The following is a 26,885-nucleotide window of genomic DNA, read 5'->3' as shown; positions in this document are numbered from 1 at the left end:
GTGCACCGAGGTGATTTTGGAGCCTGGAACTGAAGGCCTTTGGAGCCCCCGCCCCCCACTGCAAGTTAAGCAACATCCCTTACACACACACACACACACACACACACACACCATGACACATGCAGTATCATTTACACGTGGGTTCTTTAGAATGCAAACAGAAACTGAACTCACAAGAATGTATGACTAAAAAACAGTTATATTTATGGAAATATGCGTTAGCAGGAACATTTCAGCACGCAGCGTAACATATTTCCATCATCCATATTTCTTTCCCCACTCCCCCCATTGTCTTTAAAGCAGAAGTCAGCTCCGGTGCAGGCAACAGTCATGCTCGGTCGCCTGGAAAACAATGGGCCAGGATAGACTAAAAAGGATGTTGGGGCCCCCAGGATGTGTGGAGGCCTTGGAGTTCACCCAGAAATCCAGGGGTAAGAGTGCCTCTGAATGTTCCCTCTGATCTTTTTCATCTGTGTGCGGAATGAGTTTTGTTCCGAGTGGAAGAATCAAGGCAGTGTGCGCCTGATCAGCACACCAAAGTGGAATCCTTGTCCCCAGACCCCAGCCCAAGAAGACACGTAGACTTAGTATGGGTAAAAGGGCCACAACTTTATTAACTGTAACAAAAGACATGGCGGACGGGAACACCAGGTGATTAATCACCCTTAGAGAACAGTGCGGGCCAATAGGACCGGGTTAGAACTCTGACGTCCTACCCAGCACCTTACTGGGCGACACACCCTGGCTCGGGAAACGGGCAGGTACGCCCCGCCCAATTCCTTCAAAGCCAACCCCCCCTTTGTAAGAGAGGATCTGGATACTTCAAGGTCTTCACCCACCCCGGACCGCTCAGCCCAAAGGTGGGTGAAGTCCTGAAGCAGGTTTCATGGCAATCCATTCTCCCTGTACCACACAGGCCACAAAGGAGCGATTGACCAATCACCCTTTTAAAAATCCAAGGGTGCTCACCAATGTTCTAACCCTCGAATTACCACCCCGCCCGCACTGTTACTGCCATTGTGACCGGCCTAACTCTAACTACACACCTGGAACACAGAACGGAGTAGGCGAAAAAACCCACAACAGTGGCCAATGCGTTGGGAGCAAAAAATTCCTACTCGGCCCCGTTGGGCGACCAGTCGCTAGACCCGCTCTGTACCAGGGAGGGAGGGAGGGGAATGCCTGGCCAAAACTGAGGAGAACGGGGCGGGGATCGGCTGATCCCGGCCGAAACCCCACCCCCTAACCCAAAGGGCCAATCGGCCCGCTTCTTGGTCCTCATGCAGAGCGGGGCTGGGACACACTCCCTCCCCTCTGCACGAGGCCAAGGGGAGGGGGATTTCTGTAGTCCTGAACACGTAATGTAGGTTCTCTCTCAGTCCATTGCTGCTGTCATCGGAGTCCTGGGGAGGATGCAGTCCACCGAAGGATTCGTAGAAGCCAGCCTTGAGAGTATCTCTGCTGTTCTCAAGCCTTTTCAGCTCCCCTTCCATCTCCAAGCAGTTTACGTAGATAAAATATGAAAGACGGCTCCCAAAGGGTTCGCAATCTAAAAAGGAAGATGGTAGACCCCAGCAACAACACCAGGAGGGGGACAGTTGCTCCCCCCAATCAGCTAAATAGAAAAGAATCACTGAACAGAATTGATTGAACGGATCAGGACAGAGAAACAGAGATATGGCATGCTCTTAAAAGTGGCAGTAACAACAACAACAACATCAATAACAATAATAAGGATAATATCATTGAGGTAAAAAGAGCTCCGATGGATGGAGTAGGCTGTCCTTCTCTCCAACACGGTTTTGCAGATCTAAAATTCTGACCAAGAAGCAGAAGTCTGCAACAATAAAAGTGAGACCTCATGCAGGTAGGGACCTATCTGTCCCGCAACCTCCCACCCACTGTGAAGCGAATGCATGGTTTATGGTTTTATTTGGGGAGAAGCATCTCCATCAGCAACACATAGAGAAGAGATCCATAGGGATTTGAACAAGCAAGCTACCTTTAAAAAGGAGAGGCCTCTGGAAACCTCTGGCAACGCTGACAACTAGGAATATGCATCTCTGGTTGGAATAGCTTGGAATTCAAGTTAATGCAAAAAGACATACATCCAAGTCAGTTGAAGTTAGGATGACTTCCACAGTGGCCAGTAGTCAGGGATCATGGGAATTGTAGTCAAACATCTACAGGAGGGCCAGAGTGGTGCCGCCCTGGACTATGGGATAGCCACAGTTGGGATACCTACTCTTTATCGTTCTGGTCACTGGACTGCAAAAAAAAAAGGAATATTGTTGAGCTGCAATCGGTGCAGCAGAGGGAAACTGAAATGATCAAGGGGCTGATCCTGCCCTTACTAAAGTGCATGTGACGAATGTAGAGTTTCTTCTGGCTTTCTTCTTAACTTTTCCCAACCTATCTAGGAGAGTCACTAAGAAATGTCAGTGCCGAACTTTAATTTTTTTTTTTAAATGGAATCTGGTATGGAAAAGGCCCAGTATGGATAGGGGTTCATCCAACCAGTCAGGCCCAGTACACTCACCCCATCCTCACCACAGGACTCCTGCCGTCTTTGGTGATGTGCCTTCCTCTCCTTAAGCAGGTGCATTCACCTCCGTTCACTCTGGTGTCAATTTCTCAGGCCGGGCGTTCATGCAATCCATGTCTGAAGAGTCTTGAATGCTAAAATGCTTAACATCATCTTCAACAAAGACACAACCTTAGAACAGAAGTTGGTTCCCGCCCCCCCCCCCCCCAATCTGTGTGCAAGAAAGCATGATTTGCACCTAGGCTGTAGGCACCTTTCTTGCTGACAAGGCAATCAAACTATTTCTTTAGTCAAGACAGTTCTCAAAACCCTTGCATGACACAACCAATTTAAACATTTGCATGTGAAATGATTCCTTCCATGTTATCAATAGACAGAAAAACATCAAAACCTTGAGCCCAGCATTCAAAATCAAGGCTTTCCTTGAGTAAGGAATAAGGATCCGAGATGGCCATGAATGCACTAAACAAGAAGTCATCTCTTCATGGGTGACTCAACACTTGGGACACAGAGCATATAAAACACGCAACGTGATCCATTTGATTCAGACTTTATCTGTGGGTGGTCAGTCGATCCAAATTTAACACTACACAACTGGCTGAAAAATATGTCCACAAGGACCTGACAGAATTTAAAGACACCAATTGTCTTGCCCAGTTGAGCCATTGGAGATTCCAAGCTCATGGGAATCCAGTACACTGGCTTAAAGCTGCCCAGACTTGGAATTTTAAAAAAATGGTATCATGCCCAATTCACTCTAAGGGAACCTAGAGATTGTGTGCTCAGTCAAGATGAGGGATGCAATTTAAAAATCGAGGCCCACACAGGCCCTGATCTTGCCCAATTCCTTACAGAATTTAAAAACCCTAGAGATCTTGCCCAATTCGATCAAGACAGAGTTTAAAAACCCTAGAGGTCTTGCCCAATCAGAATACAAATGTCAATATCAAGCTGGGGGATGCAATTTAAAAATCGAGGCCCACACAGGCCTTGATCTTGCCCAATTCCATATACAATTTAAAAATCCTAGAGATCTTGCCCAATTCGATCAAGACAGAGTTTAAAAACCCTAGAGGTCTTGCCCAATCAGAATGCAAATTTACATGTCCAGACACACATTGTGGTCCGAACCTTGCCCAATCAGTCTGGGAATATCTCTTGTGCCATAACAGAGGTACCCCAAGATGTGTGCCCTACTGTTCAACATCTCCTGGTGTCAATGAAAATGTAGTGCTTTAACTGTCAAAAAGAGAGAATAAACCCAAGGTGGTATGGAAGCTTACTGGGGTTACAACAACAACAACAACAACAACAGCAACATGAAGCTGACGTTGTTTCCAGTTGTAGCTGTTCCTCAGAAGTAACTGTGAATGATACAGACATTGTGTTAGGCAATGTTCTGAGTACTTTTTCATTTCACCCTTTGGCCGAAAACCTTGGGGCAATGTACATCCATCTCTTCCTGTGCTCCCCACTCATGATTTAACCTCACAACTGTCTCATAATGTAGGGAAAGTAGCAAGAGATTGCTCAGGTTTCCCCCATGGACCTTTAGTCTGGATGAGGATTGGAAGCCAAGTCCTGATCAGATACTAACTACTGGCACATTGCTTGGGTTTCTATGAAAGCTGCAATGTCTGGGCAAGATGGCAACACTGAGGGAGGAGAAGACCAGTCATACTGTTCTCCCTGCTCAAACTGGGCCAGGGTTCCAATGCTTACTGTGGCTGATCAAGGCCTGCTTTGAACAGGGCTGGTGGGCCAGTCTGCTCTGGGTTTGGGGCCAGGAAGAAGAGACATTTTTTACGGCTTGCTCTTTCCCAACTGCATGAGGTGTGTGGCCCAATTTCATGGTGCCTGGGGAAACTAGAGCCTGGTATTTTGCCACATTTTGAATACTTACTGTGTATCGTTCCGGTCACCCGATTACAAAAAAGAGATTCTGTCGAACTGAAGAAGGTGCAGCAGAAGAGGGAAACCAAAATGATAAAGGGGCTGATCCTGCTCTTCCCAAAGTGTGTTCTTCCACTGTAGAGTCTCTTCTCTCCTTCTTCTTAGCTTCTCCCAACCTCTGTAAGAGAGTCATTGAGAAATGTTAGACTGCTTTACATTTATTTACTAATTCGGCATCTGTTATGGAAGAAGCCCAATACAGATGGGGCATCATCCAACCAGTCAGGTCCAGTTACTCACCCCATCTACACCAGTGGACTCCTGCCGCCTTTGGTGATCTGCCTTCCTATCCTTAAGCAGGTGCATTCACGGCCATTCACTCTGGTGTCTATTTCTCAGGCCAGGCGTTCATGCAATCCATGTCTGAAGAGTCTTGCATGCTAAAATGCTAAACATCATCTTCAACAAAGAAACAACCTTCCACAAGGCTTTTTGTGTCTGTGCAAGATAGCATGATTTGCACCTAGGCTGCAGCCACCCTTCTTGCTGACAAGGCAATCAAACTATTTCTTTAGTCAAGACAGTTCTCAAAACACTTGCATGACACAACCAATTTAAACATTTGCATGTGAAATGATTCCTTCCATTTTATCAATAGACAGAAAAACATCAAAACCTTGAGCCCAGCATTCAAAATCAAGGCTTTCCTTGAGTAAGGAATGTGGATCCGAGATGGCCATGAGTGCACTAAACAAGAAGTGATGTCTTCATGGGTCACTCAACACTTGGGACACAGCGCATATAAAACACGCAACGTGATCCATTTGATTCAACCTTGATCAAGAGCATGAATAAAAGTGGGTGGTCAGTCGATCTAAATATAACACTACCCCCGGCTAAAAAATATGTCCACAAGGCCCTGACAGAATTTAAAGACACCAATTGTCTTGCCCAGTTGAGCCATTGGAGATTCCAAGCTCATGGGACTCCAGGCCACTGGCCTAATGCTGCACAGATATGGAATTATTTAAAATAATGGTATCGTGCCCAATTCACTCTAAGGGAACGTAGAGATTGTGTGCTCAGTCAAGCTGGGGGATGCAATTTAAAAATCGAGGCCCACACAGGCCATGATCTTGCCCAATTCTTTACAGAATTTAAAAACCCTAGAGGTCTTGCCCAATCAGAATACAAATGTCAATGTCAAGCTGGGGGATGCAATTTAAAAATCGAGGCCCACGCAGGCCCTGATATTGCCCAATTCCTTACAGAATTTAAAAACCCTAGAGGTCTTGCCCAATCAGAATACAAATGTCAATATCAAGCTGGGGTATGCAATTTAAAAATCGAGGCCCACACAGGCCTTGATCTTGCCCAATTCCATATACAATTTAAAAATCCTAGAGATCTTGCCCAATTCGATCAAGACAGAATTTAAAAACCCTAGAGGTCTTGCCCAATCAGAATGCAAATTTAAATGTCCAGACACACATTGTGGTCCAAACCTTGCCCAATCAGTCTGGGAATATCTCTTGTGCCATAACAGAGGCAGCCCAGGATGTGTGCCCTACTGTTCAACATCTCCTGGCATCAATGAAAATGTGGTGCTTTAACTGTCAAAAAGAGAGAATAAACCCAAGGTGGTATGTTGCTTACTGGCAACAACAACAACAACAACAACAACAACAACATGAAGCTGACCTTGTTTCCAGTTGTAGCCGTTCCTCAGAAGTAACTGTGAATTATACAGACATTGTGTTAGGCAATGTTCTGAATACTTTTTCATTTCACCCTTTGGCCAAAAGCTTGGGGCAATGTACATCCATCTCTTCCTGTGCTCCCCACTCATGATTTAACCTCACAACTGTCTCATAATGTAGGGAAAGTAGCAAGAGATTGCTCAAGTTTCCCCCATGGACCTTTAGTCTGGATGAGGATTGGAAGCCAAGTTCTGATCAAATACTAACGCCTGGCACATCGGTTGGGTTGCTTTGAAAGCTGCAAGGTCAGGGCAAGATGGCAACCCTGAGGGAGGAGAAGACCAGTCATACTGTTCTCCCTGCTCAAACTGGGCCAGGGTTCCAATGCGGTGGATGTGGCTGGTCAAGGCCTGCTTTGAACAGGGTTGGTGGGCCAGTCTGCTCTGGCTTGGGGGCCAGGAAGAGGAGGAGTCATTTTTTACGGCTTTCTCTTTCCCCACTGCATGGGGTGTGTGCCCAAATTTCATGATTCCTGGGGAAACTAGAGCCTGGTATTTTGCCACATTTGGAATACTTACTGTGTATCGTTCCGGTCACCAGATTATAAAAAGGGGATATTGTCGAACTGAAGAACGTGCAGCAGAAGTGGGAAACCAAAATGATAAAGGGGCTGATCCTGCTCTTCCCAAAGTGTGTTCTTCCACTGTAGAGTCTCTTCTCTCCTTCCTCTTAGCTTCTCCCAACCTCTGTAAGAGAGTCATTGAGAAACGTTAGACTGCCTTATATTTATTTACTAATTCGGCATCTGTTATGGAAGAAGCCCAATACAGATGGGGCATCATCCAACCAGTCAGGCCCAGTTACTCACTCCATCCTCACCACAGGACTCCTGCCGCCTTTTAATGTTTCATTTCTCCCTTTGGCCAGAAGCTTGGGGCAATGTACATCCATCTCTTCCTTTTCTCGCCATTCATGATTTAACCTCACAACTGTCTCATAATGCAGGGAAAGTAGCAAGAGATTGCTCAAGTTTCCCCCATGGACCTTTAGTCTGGGTGAGGATTGGAAGCCAAGTCCTGATCAGATACTAACGCAAATTTGCAATGCAAATTTAGATGTCCAGACCCACATTGTGGTTCGAACCTTGCCCAATCCAGTCTGGAAATATCTCCTTTGCCATGATGCACCCTTAAGATGTGCACCCTACTGGTTAACTTCTCCTGGGTTTTGGCATAAATGAAAATGTGGTTCTTTACTTATCAAAAAATGAATAAACCCAAGGCTTTATAGAAGCTTATGGTGGAGGAGGACGAGGAGGACGAGAAGAAGAAGAAGAAGAAGAAGAAGAAGAAGCTGCTTAACTTCTTTCTCGCTGTAGCTATTCCCCAGATGTAACTGTGAATTATACAGGCATCACTTTAGACATTTCCCCACAAAATAGACAGAATATTTATACTAATTTGCCACTAGTGAGCAATTACAGTCTTACCCACCCTTTGGCCGAAATCTTAGGGCAATGAAAGTACATGGATCTCTTCCTTTGCTCCCCACTCAACTTTTAGCCTCACAACCATCTTATAAGGTTGGGTAGATAGCAAGAGATTGGCCCCAATTCCCCCCAGGGAGCTTCAGGCTGAGTGAGAATTGGGCTCCAGATCATCATCTGATCCTTATCTCCTGACACTTTTCTTGGGTTGCTTTGAAAGGCACAGGAGGAGAGGTTGGTAACCCCCAGGGAAGAGGAAGGCCAGAAGGACAGTTATTCCTGCTCAAACAGGGCCAGGGTTCTATCATTGATGGTTGCTGGTTAACAGTTGCTGCTCAACGGCTGCTTTGAACAGGGTTGTTTGTCTTCTAGGGGTAGTTTTCCAGTGCCTGCTCTGCCCCCACAGCATGTGGGGTGTGCCCCATTTCATGGTGCATTGGGAAATGAGCTTTTTGCTTGTTATGGGATTTTAGTTTTGGTTGGCCACTTGGGGCCTGTGGAGAAAGGCAGGGCGCAGATGTTCAAATAAAAGTCAAGTAATGATTAGCCCGGTCTGCTTGAAGAGGCAAGGTCCCCCTGTGGACTGAGCAACGGGGCACCCAGCAAAGCGGTGATGCCCTTTAGGTTAAGCAGGGGGAGAGCATATGGCCCTGTCCAGCCCCACCACGGCATCCCTCCAGCGGCTCTTGCTGGGGTCTCCCTTCTTTCTAGGTGGACTGTGAGCCCTCTGGGGACAGCAAACCTTTCCCCTGTGCAAACTGCTCTGAGAAGAGTTTGCTTTTTGTTGAAAAACAGTCTACAGATAATAGTAACAATAAAGAAACAAGAATTGAGGACCATGGTGCTTTCTATCTTCTAAATAAATATATATATTTAAAAATAATTATATGTATTATTACTATTATTATTATATTTACACACAATCTAGTAGATGTTATTGACCGCATTTGATATCATCATCATCATCATCATCATCTTCATCGTCATCGTCATCATCGTTGCTACTACTAGTATCCCAGCTAAAAGAGCAAAGAGGCAACTTTTGAAAGTGGTGATTCTCTTATCTGTAGCAGGGGGAGAGCAACTGGCCCTATCCATCTCCAGCACAGCATCCCTCCAGTGACTGTTGCTGGTGTCTATCTTATGTTTCTTTTTTAGATTCTGAGCCCTTTGGGGGACAGGGAGCCATTTTTAAAATTTATTCATATTTATGTATACTACTTAAGAGGACTTTTGTTGGGAAGTGGTATAGAAATATTATGAGTATCAGCTTTCTTCCTCGTCCCTGTTTTTCCTGCTTGTGCCACTTTCTAGTTCCCAAGCTACTGCTGAGTGTTTCCCAATATAGTTTTTACTGGGGAGGGCTAATCCAGTCCTGGACGAAGCTATAATTAAGCAGATGGACTAATAGCACAGCAGGAAAACGACTAGACTAGGGAGCCAGAGGTTGCCAGTTCCAATCCCCGCTGGTACTATGGGGAAAACCTCTATCGGGCAGCAGTGATATAGGAAGATGCTGAAAGGCATCATCTCACACTGTGCAGGAGATAGCAATGGTCAACCCCTCCTGTATTCTACCAAAGACAACCACGGGGCTCTGTGGGTGCCAGGAGTCGAAATTGACTTGATGGCACACCTCACCTTTTCCAGCGGTTACCGAGGAATACAGGAAGGTCCTCAATGCTTTGCATTCTCAGCGGGATGCTGCTGTTCCTCCGTCGCTCCCACAGTCACTGGCTGCTCTGGCTAGTAGCTTCTTTCCTTGGTCAGCTTGGCTCTTTGTATCCATGGCGCCACACACCCTGGAAGCTGCCATATACTGAGTCAGACCCTTGGTCCATCTAGCTCCAGATTGTCTCCTCGGACGGGCAGCGGCTTCTCCAAGATTGCAGGCAGGAGCCTCTCTCAGCCCTATCTTGGAGATGCTGCCAGGGAGGGAATCTTTAACCTTCTGCATGCAAGGCTGCAGATGCACTTCCCAGAGCGGCCCCTCCATCCCCTGAGGGAGGAATATCTTACAGGGCTCACATGATGTAGTCTCCCCTTCCCATGTAAACCAGGATGGATCCTGCTTAGCAAAGGGGACCATTCATGCTTGCGACCAGCTCTCCTCCCCTTCCTCTCCAAGAAGCCAAGCCACCCAGCTGCCTAGGAGCCACCGTGAACCAAGAAGACCTCCAGCTGACAACAAAGCCAGCTAGGGAAAGAGCTCCAGAGGGCCACCTGGGCCCTTTCAGCTTATGGCCACGCCCCCAAATGTGATGTCACACACAGGTATATGTGGCTAGCATGCAGGAGGGCTCCCCGGGGAGACGGGTGCACCTGAGCTCTCTGTCCCCTGACTCCAGTGGCAGCAGATGAGTCAGGCAAAAACGGTTGCTTTGGGATATCCCCCCTTCATGGAAGCCTCTTTAAAGGTCTAATTTGGGCTGTTGGTGGTTGTGGTCTTCCAGGCAACACTGCCTCCAGTGTGGTGTCATGGTTAGCGTGTTGGACTAGGACTGGGGAGAACGGAGCTCTAATCCCCATTCAGCCATGACATTCCCTGGCGGACTCTGTGCCAGTCACGTCTCTCTCAGCCTCGCCCACCTCACAGGGTTGTTGTGAGGATAAACACAACCACGCACACTGCTCTGGGCTCCTTGGAAGAAAAGCGGGATATTACATACATACATACATACATACATACATACATACATACATACTCCACTGTGCCCCCTGGAGCTGTGGGGGGCAAGTCATTCAAGTCAGGGCATCACTTCTAGGGTCAAGGGATCCACTTTCCACTGCTCAATCTACAGCTGTTGCTTGAAGGGAGAGATCCCTTTGGTTCTCCACAGGAGTTCCCCAAACGTTGGTTGGCTGATAGAAGCCAGGAACAGAAGGGGTCTCTTCTGCCAGTGGAGGCTGGTGGGCAGGGCAGTGAATGGGGCACAGCTGCGGGTAACCACAGGCCAACCCGAGACTGAGAATTCACACACACACACACACACACACACACACACACACACACACACACCCTTTTATCACTGTTTGCTCCCAGATGATGTATAATGAAATAATAACAGAATTGCACAGCCTGCAATAGTTTGAATAATAGTTCTCTGCAAGAGAAGCTGCTTTACCCATGAGTGCAAAGCATTGTCAAAGCTATGTCCCTCTGGTAGTATTCCATCCCCCATAGGTTACAGCGACCGACTGTGGAATGTAGATATGTAGAAAAGCTGATATGACTAGGATGAAGCTGGCTATCTGCCCGTGTACATGTTTGTGGTTTGTGCCTGGCCTTGGTTAGGTACTCTGGCAACAACATGCTGTTTTCTTTCATGGATGACTTTTGAATTTTTCTTGTATAAAGGTATGGATGTTTGAAAGAATTCTTGGTCCTGCACATTGGCATTAGCCAAGGCAGCACCTCTGTTCTTAAGGCAGAATAAAACGCTTTGATCTTAAAGTCCTCTCATTTGGGCTGATTATTGACTCCATCTGCCCAGAAATGAACCCCCCTTATTGGTTACAAGGTTACCCTGATACATCAAGTGGTGCCGTGACTCGGATATGGGGTGCAATCAGGGACCCCACTGGGCGGTGCGTCCCCTCCGAGGCTCTTGCTGGGTGAAAAGGCATGCCGGCTACCGGGAAGTTTCCTGGGTCCTTTTTCACAGGCAGAGCAGCCCCCGAGTGGCCACCAGAAGTGAGGAGTCCAGAGAGGCAGATCACTGGTTGAGAAGCGCACAAGGGTTAGAGTCCCAAGGAACAGGTGAGTGTTGTGCAAGCCTGGACACTATAGACAACGCAGAGTTAGGGTCCTAATATAGTCCAGGTGCACAGGGTGGGTCAAAGTCCCACTTGGTTTGAGTCCCACTCACTGGGTTAATCCCACCCACTGGGTTAATAGTCCCAAGCCCCACATAGTGTTGGGGAATGCTCAGAGCAATTTTGAAAGGGGAGTCATGAACCCCGTTGGAGTGTGTTTTAGGGAACTGGCAGGTTCTTATGGGCGGTGACCCGTTGAGGAAGAAGGTAATGATTGCTTTTTGTCCATGGACTATTGAAATATCTTTCAGCTGCTTTTGTTTTGTACCCAGACGGGTAGATAAGGGTTGTGGGTTCTGGAAGACCACATTGGTCGCTGTTGGCAAGGTACCTGCCAGCCCACTGTAATGATCCCCCCCTGTGTGTTTTACTATTAGCAGATTCTTCTATTCTGCCTGGGAAGTTTGTTTACCAGTATATGTTCAGAGGTTTATGGGATGAAATTAAAAGAGGAATTGGAACTGTGTTTTGCTGTAATCATGCTGTCTGTTGTTCATGCTGTCTGCTGTCTGTTGTTCAAGGCCAAACAGTCGCTGTTGTTGCTTTAGCTGGGAAGGTAGCTGGGAAAGAAGGGGGGCGAGGGTGAAAGCGCAGCCGCTGATGGAATGTATTGCTATGTGGTTGGAAGTTTGAGGGACAAAAGGGAAGTTTTTATTTAAACTGAATGAAATGTATGGAGTGGCATGTTGGAGATTTATAGACACTGTGGTCAAGAGTTATGGTTTTGTCTTGATTAGTATATGAGGGAAACAAGATAAAATTGTGGTTTGCAATATGAGGGAGGTCGGGGACAGAATGTTGATTTATAGACCATTTTGCTGATAATTGCGTTTTCTGGGCATTTCTTTTTTGTGTGTTCCGCTTGACTGGATAACTTGCTCATGGGCAAACATGCTTGGGTGATTCAGCGTTTATTAAATTGTTAAATGAAGCCACAGTTTTATTTGTTTATATGTAGTTGAAGTATGAAGCTGTTCATTTTGTTATGTTTTCTACAAAGTATTTGATTATATCACTGAACGTGGACCTGTGTATGTGTGTGTGCTTTTGGAATGATATTTAATTGTATCACTGTGAGCTTTTCTGCCTCCCATCAAGAGCTTTGTTTAAATATTGCCTGCGTCTGATGTTGATTTTAGGGTTGCTGTGGGGGTGTTTGTGTATATCTGGAGCGCTATGAAGGAGTGCTAAACGTGCTTAAAAGTTATGTCATCACAGTTTCTTTTGTTTCAATGCTGTTCAGAATATGTAGTTGTTCATTTTGTTGTGTTTTTATGATGGTGTTTAGTTGTAACACTGAGATGGGAGCTTCCCTGCTTCCTATCACAAATGTTACTATGTGTTCAGTGTTACTATGCTTGATGTTAATTCTAGGGGAACTGTGTATAACTCTGCCCCACCCCCCCGCCATCTAACACTGTTTAATATTGACTGCGTCTTATGTTGATTCCAGGGGGATGTTATGATTCCAGTTATGCTTCTGTTGAGTTTTGTGTGGAATTCCACATTTTGTTGGAATGCAGAGGGTATTCCGCCTTTCTCCCTATTCCTTTTGGTGTTCCTCTGCCTATTTTGCTTATTCATTTTGCTGATGGGACTTTTGTTATATATGTGAGAGTGTTTTGGTGATTTGCTATTATTTCTGTGACTTGTTACAGAACATTACTTGCCCTGGGATTGAGTTCCAAATTTATTTGGAATAATTAGCCGTGGTCTTAGCTACAAAGGGAACTTTTGCAGCACCCCGGTCCTGGCCAGAAACGGGTTCTGGATGACAGTTTTCCTTCTTGTGGGTCTTCCTCCTTTTGTAACAAGGGGGGGTATACTGCTAAGAGGCTGGATTGCATATATATATGCAAAGGAAATGGTGAGTTCTGTCCACTCCATTCTCCACCAATGTCAGATTGCGTGTGTCCTTCTTGTTACTCAGATGCAATTATTTTTTATTTTTTTGTCAGATGAGATTTTATACTGTAGTTATTACAAGCCTGTAATTATTTCTTGAGCTAAAGGGGATAAGCTTGTATAAACGTATATTTTTGGTTTTCTTTGCAATGTTTTCTGTAAGGCCTGTGGTTATAATGAAATTGCTTGATGGTAATTGCTTGAAATTGCTTGAGTGTATGTGTGAACACTCAAACCTACACAAGCCGGTATATTTCTTTGGAAGGGAAGAAGTATATGGTAGAGTGTTTCTAATGTGGAGTCTCCTCACTCCAAATACTGAGTGAGAAGGAAGGTCTCTGAAGAGTCACTTGTTGTTGTAGGTGACGGAGAAGGATTTTAAGTTAAATAGTCTAAGGGAATTATTGTTTTATATCTTTGCAATATGTATGAAATGTTTCTGCTAACTGTTTTTGATGTAAACCAAGAGTATTATCAATGGGTCTGAGGCTTCAAAATTTACACATTTTGTCCTACCGCCAGCCCTGCTTTTCCTTCACAGTAGCTGGATCTTGAAATTCCAGATCACAGACATGAGATTGGTGAAAGGAATTTTGTTTTGCCACTCCTCCAAGTAGAGGGGAGTTCCAAAGGACTGGTTTGCATATTACCTGGAAAACCTCCCAGATTGAAGGGGATCAAGTTTTTGTGTGTTATCATGGAATCCATACCCTGTTTTCACAGCTCCTGACTAGAGATTAGATAATATCTGTGTTTATTACAGGCTTCGCTCCTTTGCAAGACTATGGACATTTTTCTTGATGATATCTTTTAGTAAGGAAGCCTGTTTATTTCATGAGACTCTAGACCTCACGTAGAGGTTTTTAATCCTATTTTAACAAGTTATAGTGTTTTACTTGGACTGTTTGGACTGGGGGCAAGGTCTGTTTATTGTTGCCCTACCGAGCTTGCTAGTGATGAGGCTGAAGATGGAGAGCTGGAACACTTTCTACATGTGGCTTAGATGGGGATAGTGAAAATCCCAAAGGCCAGATGTTACTGGCAATCGAAGTCAGATACACTGGATGGAGATTGATTGCCCTGACAAAAATCTGTGAGTATGTAGGCAGCCAGCGTGGAGGTTAGGGTGCTGGGCTGAGAAGGGGAGACCTGAGTTCGGATCCTCATTTGACCATGACACTTGCTGGGTGGCACTGGACAAGCCACTTAGAATGCCTGCCTTAAAGGATTATTGTGTACAGAAATGAGACTTATGTAGTACACTGCTTTGGATTTTTCAGAAGAACAGAGAGAGACTCAGAAGAGAGACTCTATGAGGCTATGGGGGAATGGGACTGTCAGTTCCACCGAAAGGGCCTTTGTGACATTCAAGCGCTGGAATCTCTGTTGTGGCCTCTCGAATGATAAGACTATGTTTGACCTGTCAGATTTTGATGTTTTCCCACAAGGGGGGAAGAATGTGGACTTCCTTATTGTTTTCTCTTTTGGTTTTTAATGTTTTTGCCTCCTGCTTAGGATCGCTCATTGGGTGATCACAAGCCCCAATTGAAGACACTATCACCTGTTTTGGACTTTGGGGAAGGGGAAAGAGGGCAAGCAGGAAAGCAAAACATAAGTTGGAAAGGAAATGCCAAAAGATCAAATTGAAAATAACCTCAGGTTTATTTATTTGTTTATTGTATTGGTCTGTTCAGGGACTCAGTCTCAGCATGCTGTCCCTACCCAAGGGGGGGGGGGAATTGGAAATTCATGTGTCTATCTTTTATTCCCAAAATAAGCAGGATTGTCTTGAACTGTCTTTCCCGAGAGAAATGTCTTTCTGTTGAAAATCAAAGCAATGATCAAGTGAGAGGGAAGTGAGCCTTTGGAGGACAGAACAGGCTAACCAATGGCGGCTGCCTGAAAAGGGGGTTCCCCATCTATATTCCCAGTCCAGGTCAATGATGAAGGGACATCCATTGGCTGCCCTATTTTGGATTCGAGGAAAGGGCCGTGGTGCAGGTTTCTTGTTCCTGCTTCTCGTACGTCCCGGAGTGTTGTAGTTACTGATGCCAAATATCTGAATTTATGCCAAATATCTGAGGAAGGCCTGTATGCATCCAGAGGACGGCCTTGCATATGTCCCTGCCCTGAGGAGCCTATACCCGTTATATCTGTCCCCCGAGAGAGGCGGTGACAGAGGGAGTGGGCATTCATGTCGTGATTTGAAGTGTCAAGCAGCCATGCTGGGTGAAGAATTCCTGGATGGATAAGTTTTTAAAGAAACATTTGACATGTTTGGCTTTGGAGCTTCATTGAAACTGGGTTAGAGCATTGCCGTTGGCTCTCTCGTGTACGTCTGACCCTTTTGCCCCTTTTTGAGGTGTTCTATGGGCGGTTCCCATTTCGAATATCACGAATGACATTGACTTGCTTGTGAGGGGGGATGATGAACAGCAGGTGTATGTACAGGAACTGGTGCAGAGACTTGTTACCGGATTTGCCTGCGTCCCCAACCTACTGCTAACCAGCCTCTACGTGTACAGTCTGGGGAGCCTTGATGTCCGTGACTGTGGGATTGGGGATGGCTCTTGCAGCATACTTGTGAATGTATTTATGTGTATTTCTGTGTGTTTCTGTGGATTTCTGTCACAGATATTGGTTTGGGTGCCCCAACTCAGTGGGGTAGGAGAAGCCAAGTTATCTGTTTGGTCACTCAGGTTTGGCTGTGGGTTGCTGTATTCATATTGTTCCCAACCACTTGGGGCCAAGTGCAACCCCACCCCAAGGTACAGGCAGTAGTCCTTGCCACCAGGCTTAAGGGCTGCTGGCTGACATACTGCGAAATTTGCCTGGTTAGGGGGTCCAGTACCCCTCACATGGTGGATAAGGCCCCCACGTGTGGGATGAGGTCCTGTTTGGGTTGGCAACACTAACTGACCTTGCTTGGAGACCCACATGGAGGGGAGGTGGGGCCCAGGTTAAGACCTGGTTCTTCTTAGGAATACCTGAATGGTGGAGAGTGGAGCATTGGTTGCATTATCCTGTTGGCATCCAAAATGATACCACATGGCTACTGTGCCCACACCTGGCTTGTTGGCATTGTGAATGGGGAATTTGTCCCTGCATAGGATGATTATGGGCCCCCTCGGGAGGAGTGTCTGAGTGCACAGCTGAATGTGGGGAAGTGTTTCCCTCTGCATGATGGAGAACATACAGGTCCCTCAGGTACATTGTTCATTTGCATGAATATACTGCGCAAACACTGAGAGAACAGAAATTTCTACTAGATTGAGTCATTGTTGTGCTACCTATATTTCATTTCTTACCCGTTATGAGATTAAAGGGAAAAGAAACTGTAAGGACAGAGATATGGATCAGGCATCTCCCCTATCCTGAATGAACCAAGGATGTATTGGTTCTATAGCCGAACAGCATATAAAACATAACCTCCTGAGTGGAAGGGCCATTACGTCCCAGCCTATAGGGCCCCTTGGGTGGCAATACATAAGCGTGTGAACACCTCCAGAGTATTGAATCTAGCTTTCTCTATTGGCATCAAATGTCAACCGATGGCAGTGTGGAACACAGGGTTTCACATGGCCTGGAGGGCAATCCTATCCAGTCGGGGTAATTGGACTGGAAAAGGCGATAACCATCATCTCCCAGGAGGTTGAGGAGTCGTTTAATGCTGTTTTGTGTGTATTGTTGGACTTGCAAGGAGAGGTCCAGTCTTTATCTGTGATGATGATCTCTGAAATGTTTCCAATATGCTCATTGCCCAACAAGGGGGGGCATGTGCCCGTTGTTATTATATGGATAGTGACAATCAACGATCGATGTGTTCAATCAACAATTGAACCGGAAGGCCCAGGAACTTAGGAATGCCCTGCAGGTGTTTTATAACACAGGGATCCACACAAGTTGGGATTCCTGGGAACGGCTTCCCAGCTGGTTGCCTGACCTGAAATGCTCAGCTTGTATTGTCTTGATCAATATCATGAAGGTTCCAAATGGAACTATCCTGTGGCTTCCATGTTTTACTCTAGCTTAACCACTCATTTCTATGCCCTATGGCTTTGGGAGAGCACATTCCATGCAATTGCAAACACTGTTAATGTTACTTTTACTTGTAATACTATTGAAGGAAATGACTGATATAGCACTGCGTTTGGGGGTGGGGGCATATTTTCAATATGAACACGATAATTATCCTATTTCTAAATGGATAATCCCTGATGTGGGTGTCATTGCATGAGGGAATACTTATAAATATGCCCTTTATTTTGATTGAAGGACTTGACAAGATAACTGTGTATAAAAATGTGCAGATGTACGTGATATCCTGGTGTAACTTATTATTTCCCATGTTGGTTGTCAGAAGGAAATTATTTACTGTTTCTCCTGTACAGAACTGCTTCTTATGATAATGTGCACTGATGGTTGTGATGGCTTTGGCAATTATTCTGTTCGCTTGTTGTTGTTTTGCTAATTGTGTACCTCCCTTTGGTTGGTTGGTTAAACATGTTGTTCTAGAGAAACCAATGTACTTAAACGTGAGATGCTAGCCATGATGTATATGGATGGACAAAATGTTTTTAAGGGACAGGATGGTACTCTGGATAGGATGATATTCAATGAGTTGATATATACACTTAGAGACAGCTACCTAGAGGATGATTGTGTATAACAATGCCTTGTATGACCTCTGAATATGATATGTGTGAAGTGTTGGTGCACTCTAAGGAGGGGGGATTGACGGATCTGAAGGTTCAGATACTAACGACAGAAAGGGGGGAACTGATGTATAATGAAATAATAACAGAATTGCACAGCCTGCAATAGTTTGAATAATAGTTCTCTGCAAGAGAAGCTGCTTTACCTGTGAGTGCAAAGCATTGTCAAAGCTATGTCCCTCTGGTAGTATTCCATCCCCCATAGGTTACAACGACCGACTGTGGAATGTAGATATGTAGAAAAGCTGATATGACTAGGATGAAGCTGGCTGTCTGCCCGTGTACATGTTTGTGGTTTGTGTCTGGCCTTGGTTAGGTACTCTGGCAACAACATGCTGTTTTCTTTCATGGATGACTTTTGAATTTTTCTTGTATAAAGGTATGGATGTTTGAAAGAATTCTTGGTCCTGCACATTGGCATTAGCCAAGGCAGCACCTCTGTTCTTAAGGCAGAATAAAACGCTTTGATCTTAAAGTCCTCTCATTTGGGCTGATTATTGACTCCATCTGCCCAGAAATGAACCTCCCTTATTGGGGACAAGGTTACCCTGATACATCACAGAGGTCCTCAACCAGTGGTCTAGTCCAGATATTGCTGGACTAGAACTTGAGTTCCTTGTTGGCCTTCGAGAGAGCCCTTAACCCTCTGTTTGGCCTGGGGGCTTTACAGAAAGGGCTGTTACCCCGAATCTCCTCCGGAGGAGAGAGTGTGCTTTCATACACCAGCCAAACATACCCCAAAGTCCATTCAAGGTCCTTACAGCAATAATGTGGACTTGGGGATTTTTATTCCAGACTATAAGACAGATATGATTCCAGCATTTCAGAAGGCAGGATTACCACCAAAGCACAAGTCTGGCAAGGTTGGTGGATAGTATACTCATGCTTGTCTGTAGTGCTTTGGCCCTCTTGGGTAAGCCCTCCTTTCAAAGTGTCTGCAATACAGATTTACCACAAGGTTTTACAGGGAGAATGTTTTCTGTCCACTCATGCGCACACACACCAGGGAAGCCCTATTCAGACATTATGTTGTACTAGTGTACAGATATCTACCTGTTCATGTTTTTCTGTGAATGACAGGATGGGCTTCATTTTTAAAGGGAACCTGGGTACTGGCCCCACAAGTGTTTCATACAGATCTAAGATGGGTACTGCTGCACCTGTCTTCAACATAACATGTGAATCACTCTACCTGTGTTCAGAGCGGTATCTGTGGACAACGTACCCTCATTGTGCAAATGTTGAACATAACATGTGAATCAGGCTACTGAGTTCTCAACCTTGTGTTGCACTGTAGCATGCTAAGAAGCAGAAGCCCTGATGTGGCCATGCAGACAGGAGCGGGCTTGCTTTTGGTTTAGCTGCCACCCCACTGATGTGCCTGAGTGCGCCTCCTCACTTTCCCCCATATCAATGCACCACCTCTGTCCATTCCATCGGGGAAACCTCCAGTGCATCACTTGGAAATGTGGTTGCCTACCTTCCGCTCTGATGCTTCATGTCCCAGCCCTTACTGACAAGGATCCTTTTACGTGTGTCCATCTACTATCAGTGTTGGAGATTTTGTTCGTCTCTAACACTATGCTCAGTTTGTGCCTGAATCGTCTCCTCGGAAAGGAGTGCTGGTGAGTGTTGCTGCTGGGTCTCTCAAGAATTCCAATGGCATAAGCATTATGATATACAGACACTAGGCAAAAGAAACATTCCCTAAAGCCTGATTTTAGACATTTACTGTGCAATGGATTCCCTTTCAATAGGATCTGGGCCCGGCAGGAGCCGCTTATCGGTGGGTTCTTGGGACAGCTCTACAGTCATGTTCAATGGCCTGCAGCCACCTGGACAGAGCAGTTGTGCAGTTCCTGTAGGCACAATTGCTGCCCGACTGAGATCGGGGGCAAGAGTTTGGGGTGAAGCTGTTGTGCAATTCGCCCTGCCCATTGGTTGCGGGCCTTTAAGCATGCCATTCAGAATCCCGTCTCTAGCTGTTAGAATCTCATCTCTACCTGCTGCTGTTTCTAAGTTAACCTGCTAACTCAGAACAGCAGGCTATTACCATTGGAGAGATAAAATGTACTAGTAGATATTGAGGGCCTATCTAGAAACATCCGTCTTTTGGGCTACCAACTCCAAATGGCAAATGGATAATATCCATGAGATATTTTGGAAAATATCATCAAAGCCTGAGAATAGGGCATTATAGTTTTGATCAATCTGGAAACGGTTGTAAAGGAACTGAATAAGAGATAGTATCCAAAATACCTGTGATGTGAGTGAAGAGTGCAGTGACCTTCCAGTTGCAGATCATCTCAATGGCCATTAAGCAAGATTGACAGGAACACACTCTGATCCAGTTTCTTACTTAAGGTTGATGAATGTCTGTCACATATTCACTCGATCATTGAAACATCGGGCGGTAACTCGCATCTCTGAATAGGCTCCCCTAACAACACCGCAATTGCAACCTCCATATCACCTCAAGCACAAAGCTTTTCAATGGAGTTGTTGTTTCGGACATTTAGCCATGAGCTGGGTGAATATGTATGTATGAATTAGCCTTTAAAATTGTTTGCTTTGGGGGTCAGGATGGAGGAATCAACATTCTTACAATTTGGCACTTGCATCTCTGCATATCTTCGAATCCACTAGAGACGTCTCTTTCAAACTGTAACAGAGGTTACATGCACAAAGGTGACCAATTCAGATGTAGCATTTTCTCTGTTTTGTGTGTTTCCAGTGCTCAACTGCAGCCTCTATGAAATATTTTTCTTCATACAAGGTATATTTTTGTCTCCCTTACAGGTGGAAGACAGCTCGGAGCTCTCCTTTCAGGGAGAAGATGATGTGAATGTGTGGAATGGAGGAACACAGGCCAAATCAGGCAAGAAATTCAAGTATTGTTTGGGTTCCATGTCTGGGGGGAAGAAAAAGAGCTACCTGACCATCCTAAGATGAAATGTTCCTCCCAGGAAGTACAGAGCATCTGTCTTGGTGGAGGGAGTGTAAACAAGAAGGAGCGCACCAGGCATCAAGCAATTGCATCGTCTGCAGTTGGATTTTCAAACTGTGTTTTGGGGAACCCTGGAATCCCACAGAGGCATCTCAAGGGCTCCTCAATGAGAAGGTCAGGAATGGTGGGCAAATTCTGCCTGAAAGACAACCTGCTCTTTTCTTTTTAACCAACCTTGTGCTGGAGCTAGAAGAAAGAGTTAACTATGTTTCAAACCACAGTCAAAGTCCAGGTGAGGAAACAGTGAGTGTTGGAAGTTAAAGGACTTTGAGCTGTCTCTTTGTCTCAGACAGTAGAGGACAGACCAGTAAGTCAGAGGGCTAGAGAGTCAAGACATTGGTCATACCTTCTCCACTGCTCTGATGCTATCCCTTTGAAATGTAGATTGCTACTCTTAGGGATTCAACTTCCTCCCCCTCTCTCTTTCCTACCTGCCCTGCGACCTTGCAACATGGCAAGCCTCTCTCCCTGCACCATATGTGCAGAGAAGATGCAGAATCCATCTGCATCCAGCTAGATAGATAGATTAGAGATCCTAACCCCTCACTTTCCTGTCTAGAATGGAGTTCCTTCATAAATGCCTTTTATATTGCTTTGAAACTATGAATTGGCTCCAAGTTACTTTACTCTCAGCACACACGCATGCCTAACTAAATCCGCTGTGTTGTGCCTCTGTGCACTCTGCTATAATGAGAAAGGGATTCTCTCACCACCAGAGGCATAACGATAGGGGGGGCAGGGGGGGGCACGTGCCCCCGGCGCCATTTTTGCGGGTCACGTGGGGGGCGCCGCCATGACCCCCGCCGATCCCCCCAATTTTTTTAAAAAAATTTAAAATAAAAAATTCTCCTGCTCAGCAGCAGCAAAGGAGCGCGTCGGCGCCCCCTCCCGAGTCCCGAGCGGTCCCTGCCGTGCCCGCACCCCCCCCATTGCTTTGCTGGCCCCCCCACTTCTTCTCGATTTCTACAAGGAACTGGGACGAGTCAGAACGAGACATTCAGATTTTGAATGGAGGAGACCTGGGCTAGCCTGATGACATTGCCTCATCCGATTGGCCCTTCGGCGCAGTGACATCAAGGCTAGACGGAGGAGAATGGGCTTGGGCTTGATGATCAGTTTGAAGCAAGAGAAAGCCGGAGGAAAAAGCCTGAGTGGAGCCCTGCAGCAGGGATTGACATGGGATAGAAATATGGGCGCAGAGATACTGCTCAGTGCCAGTGGCTGAGCCAGTAACAAAAGCAGCCTCAGCCTACCTTCGACCCCAGCAGGGAACTCCAACCAGGAACAGATGCAAAGGGGTGGATTTTTCACACAAAGAAAAATTCCCCTTTTGTTGTGCTGCTTCTCACTCTGAATTCTGCCTTGTGCTCCGCCCCGCCCCGCCCCCTTAGTAAGCACTGCAGTTGTGCAGCAAGGAAGCGAAGCTGCATCATGGGACGGAGGAGGGAATTGTTTGCTGGGCTGCTCTCAAGGAAAATACAAACAACACCTTATGATAAAGCCCTTATCTGTTTTCCCCCTCTGTGTGTGTGTGTGTGTGTGTGTGAGAGAGAGAGAGAGAGAGAGAGAGAGAGATTTCTAACCCCCCCCTTGCTTAGAAGCCACTGGCATTTGATTTGTGTGTATGTGTTTCTTCCCTTCCCAGCCCGTGTGTGTGTGTGTGTCTTCCTCACTTCCCTCCTTCTTCCCCCTGATTTGGAACTGCTTATTTACTTGGGAGAAAGACCCCACCCCACACTTGATTTGGAACTGCTTATTTATGTGGGAGAAAGACCCCCACCCCACACTTGAAAAATCCTCCTTTTTGTTTTGCCTTGTGCTCCCACCCCCTTGGAATGCAGGCTTTCAAGTGGAGACAGTACTGCTCTCGCTCACACGTGGCAGCGAGAAGGGGCGCAATTTCAGTGCTTGCCCTGGGCGCCATTTTCCCTAGTTACGCCTCTGCTCACCACAGAGAATTTCCAACAGTGAGGCCCTCCATTTGGTGTTTCTTTTTCTATATAAACTGCTTTGGAAACATTTGTGGAAAAGCAGTCTATATAAATAGTAGTAGTGAATAGTAAGAACAAGCTTCCCCCAAGAAGGCTGAAAGCAGGATGCCATCCATCCTCAGGCAGTCAAGCTCCACATTATTGACCCTTCCAAGAGAATCTACAATTCCTGGGGAATATCATTTGTATGTATGAGGGCCAGCTTGGTTCCAGCATTTTTCAAAAATGGTGCGTCATGCTTACAGCCAGAGCAGCATTCTAGAGAGTGTGCTACACTTGGACTAAGACCGCCTGTGATCAAATGCTGGCTTTCCCATGAAACTGACTGAGTGATATTCCCCAGGAAGTGTTAATTCTCCTGGAAGGGTCAATAATGTGGAGCTAAGACTGCCTGAGGATGGATGGTATCCTGCTGTCAGCCTTCCTGGAGAAAGCAGAATGTTCTTATTAGTCACTACTACTACTACTACTACTATATAGATCTTGCTTTTCCACAAAGGATGTGCTCCAGTTCATGGCAAGGCTTTTTCAAAAAGTGCATTCCATTAACCCTCCTGTTCTTTATGTTACACAGGTCCCTGTTTTCCAAATTTACATTCTGTTGGACCAAGTTCATAGAACTCAGGGTACATGTACTGTGCGAAGCCCTTCAGTACATCAAAGCCAACCATGGAAGATACCTGTGAAGGCATGGGACTGGAAGACCACACTACCCAGTGTACAGCCCAATGGGATCTGGCCCACTGATGAATGGGAAGACGTCATTCAACTCGACTGACCTGTCTATATGACACAACCACTTGCTGTGGCCCTTATCCAGCCCTTCTTTCCCCCATCAGGAAGTCATGGCCAGAAGAAGTTTTCCGTTCTTTGATGCTCTCTTCATTTTGCTAGAAAGACCCAATAAAGGTTGTATTAATTGCGGGATTTTGTTTTCAGTATCATACAAATTTGGTGTCTTTCACATTTTCATACCAAGGACAATACATTATTTTAATGTTTTATTTTTATATAATGTGTACTGTTTATTGTAAGCCTCCCAGAGACATAACTTTTGGGTGGTACATAAATACGTTAAATAAAATAAATCAATTGATAATGTAATTCTGCTCTTGGAATCTTATTTTCTCTCTCTTGGGGTAGTTCTTCAAACGGGCCACCATGCAAGCACATCGCTTGGAGCATGTGCAGGCAAGGCGTCAGCCTGGGCACTGCTGCCTCCGCTCCTTCCATAAAGATCAAATTTCAACATTTTAACGAGTGGGGAGCAGGCTGTGCCCTTCCTTCTGGACGCCCTGATTGATTGGGTAGTGTCTCTCCAGTGGTGTTTCTGCCTCTCCCACTCTTGCAAATGTCAGGGGAACCTCACTTTTCTAGCCTCCATACATTTTCTGCAGGGAAGAAAAATAAACCAGGCAAAAGAGGAAGCAATGTAGAACACAGACGTCAGTGATTGTTGTTGGAGGTTGTTAATTTTCACCCCCAGTAGGTAAAGCAGCAGAGCACTAAGGAATGAGCACACACTCCCGTCCAGAGTAGGTAGCAGAGGATGGTCTAGTTGTTGCAGCTCTTTAGAGAAAATGCATGGAGATTCTTGTTGAACTGAATACTAAGCATTGATTGGTGAAGTACACTTGGATAGGAAAGCCTAACCCTAATCTAAAGGCCAACATGATGAATAGGTAAGGAGGGAGACAGATGTTTCCATCGGTTCTCTAAGAGGAAAGGAAGGATTATGACTCATGAGCACAGGAAGTGCGGAAGAGTCAGATCAGGGGTCATAGAGTAGAGGCAGGCAGAACAGTTGAGGGAGACCCCCACTCACGACCTCTACTCCCAATGCCCTGAGTGGTCATCATGAGGATAGTTGGTGCAAGAGGTCGATGCACTGGAACTCCATCTCCAAAAATTCATTCATTCATTCATTCAATTTCCAAACCGCCCTTCCAAAAATGGTTCAGGGCGGTTTACACAGAGAAATAATAAACAAACAAACAAGATGGCTCCCTGTCCCGAAAGAGCTCACAATCTAAAAGAAACATAAGACAGACACCAGCAACAGTCACTGGAGGTACTGTTCTGGGGGTGGATAAGGCCAGTTACTCTCTCCCTGGTAAATAAAGAGAATCACCGCGTTAAAAGGAGCCTCTTTGCCAAGTTAGCAGGGGAGACTGTGTGATTGGAAAGGCTGGTGCTACACAACCAAACGAAACCCCCCTCCTCTCTCTGGATGAGCTGCCTTGGCACCCTTTCCCTCTTCCCAGGAGGCTTGCTGGCCAGCTAATTGCTCAGCTAGGGAGGCATCTGCAGTCAGTGACATCTAAGGTAATGAGGACTAGTCATCCTGAAGAGGTGATAACGCACAATGTAGCATTACCGTGTAAGGACTGGAGGGAGGACTAGGCCTCGCTTAGAGCCAAATCAAAGGGACCAGCTCAGAGGACTGGGTGGGATTCCTGGCTTCACCCCCAGCAGAAGCTCTGGTCTCCTGGTGAGTCTGTCCCAGGAGGAGGAGGAGGAGGAGGAGGAGGAGGACCCCGAGGAAGAAGCAGGCCGAGAGCTGCTGGGGAGCTGGGAAGGCCGCAGCCTGTGAGGAAGAAGGAGCAGGACATCCGTGCAAGGCCTCCGGGGGGAAGTGGTTCTTCTGTGAGGATCGCTGGGGATCTGCATTGCCAGGTTACTGAGACCTCTCTCTGGTCATCTCTTTGATGAAAAGTCCTTGCTGCACCGCTTTTCCTTGGAATCCGAAACGAAATCCTGGCTGCTCTGGGTCTGCCTTCGGCACCTGCCTTTGGAGGCCGAGGACTGCTCAGCCCTTTGGGGAGGGTTTGGCCCCTTAATCCCCCACCCCCAGGCACCGGATATGGGGAGCGTGTTTCCCCACATCAAAATAATAAAGTGGATGGTGGCAGCAGCCTCCTGGGAACCCCTTCCGGGCAAGGATCCCACCCCAGTGAGGGAACTCCTCCCCGCTCCCCCTGGGCCTCCTCCTTGACGAGAGCTGCTTTCTATCGGTTTGGTTGACCTTTTGGGGCTTGATCAAAAGGGAAGGTGGATTCTTCATTGCTTCCTGTGTTTGAAGCGGTGTACATGATTAGGTTTACCCTCACAACAAGCCTGTGAGGTAGGTTAGGCTGAGAAATAAGTTACAGGCCAAGAGTCACCCAATGAGCTTCATGGCTGAACAGGGATTTGAACTCAGGGCTCCCCAGTCCTAGTCCAAGTCTACACCACACTGGCTCCAGTGTGGACAGCTATCGGATGCAGAAGTTGGCCATTCCTTCTCCTTGTCGCCTGTGTGAGGAGGTGTGTCAAGCTGCACCTTTCCAGTCACTTCCCCATTGCAGACTTCTTGTTTGTCTTGTACTGCACGGTCTCAACACTCGGTCCCAGTTTGTATGTTTCTGGAAGAGTGCGCTTGTCTGTGGCTGGATCCCATACCGCTCAAGTAAGGGATATACTGGCGGACCTCGATATCCGGCAGGGTTCCATTCTCCGCTACAACTGCCAATTCCGAAACGGCATATACCAAGGCATTAAGTCAATGAAAAAATCGCTTGGGAAATGGCCACAGAATGTTTAAAAGAGTGAAATAATGCACCCTACTGTGCTCTGCAGGCACCCAGCTAGTCGTCCACCCACCCACCCCCGTCTTAGTCCTTTCCATTATTCAGTGATTTTTTTTTTGCAGAAAATAGTGTTTTTAAAAACTTAATGAGCTCCATTTTACAACATGGCAGCTGGAAATATTTTTGGAGGATATTTTCGGGCATCTCCATACCGTGGATACATGGAAATTAACCATTTCTTTTCCATTTATGCCGGGG

General features: G+C 46.2%; 1 long non-coding RNA gene across 3 annotated transcripts; it reads right to left on the bottom strand.

The window, feature by feature from the left end:
- Positions 1 to 588: 588 nt before the first annotated feature.
- On the bottom strand, positions 589 to 26,192 carry LOC128346526 (uncharacterized). Of its 3 annotated transcripts, XR_008317016.1 has the most exons (6): positions 25,436 to 26,192; positions 23,838 to 23,948; positions 9,266 to 9,433; positions 6,717 to 6,884; positions 4,739 to 6,173; positions 589 to 4,616 (listed from the first exon to the last, which is right to left on the bottom strand). It is a non-coding gene; the product is annotated as an uncharacterized LOC128346526 (long non-coding RNA). The 3 variants fall into 3 exon arrangements; XR_008317017.1 differs by lacking the exon at positions 9,266 to 9,433; XR_008317018.1 differs by lacking the exons at positions 9,266 to 9,433; positions 23,838 to 23,948; positions 25,436 to 26,192 and adding an exon at positions 7,632 to 8,120.
- Between the last annotated feature and the right edge of the window lie 693 nt (positions 26,193 to 26,885).

Source organism: Hemicordylus capensis, chromosome 2, assembly GCF_027244095.1.
Source record: "Hemicordylus capensis ecotype Gifberg chromosome 2, rHemCap1.1.pri, whole genome shotgun sequence".
In the NCBI taxonomy this organism is placed as follows: Eukaryota; Metazoa; Chordata; class Lepidosauria; order Squamata; family Cordylidae; genus Hemicordylus; species Hemicordylus capensis.
This window is presented reverse-complemented; position numbering and strand designations above follow the sequence as displayed.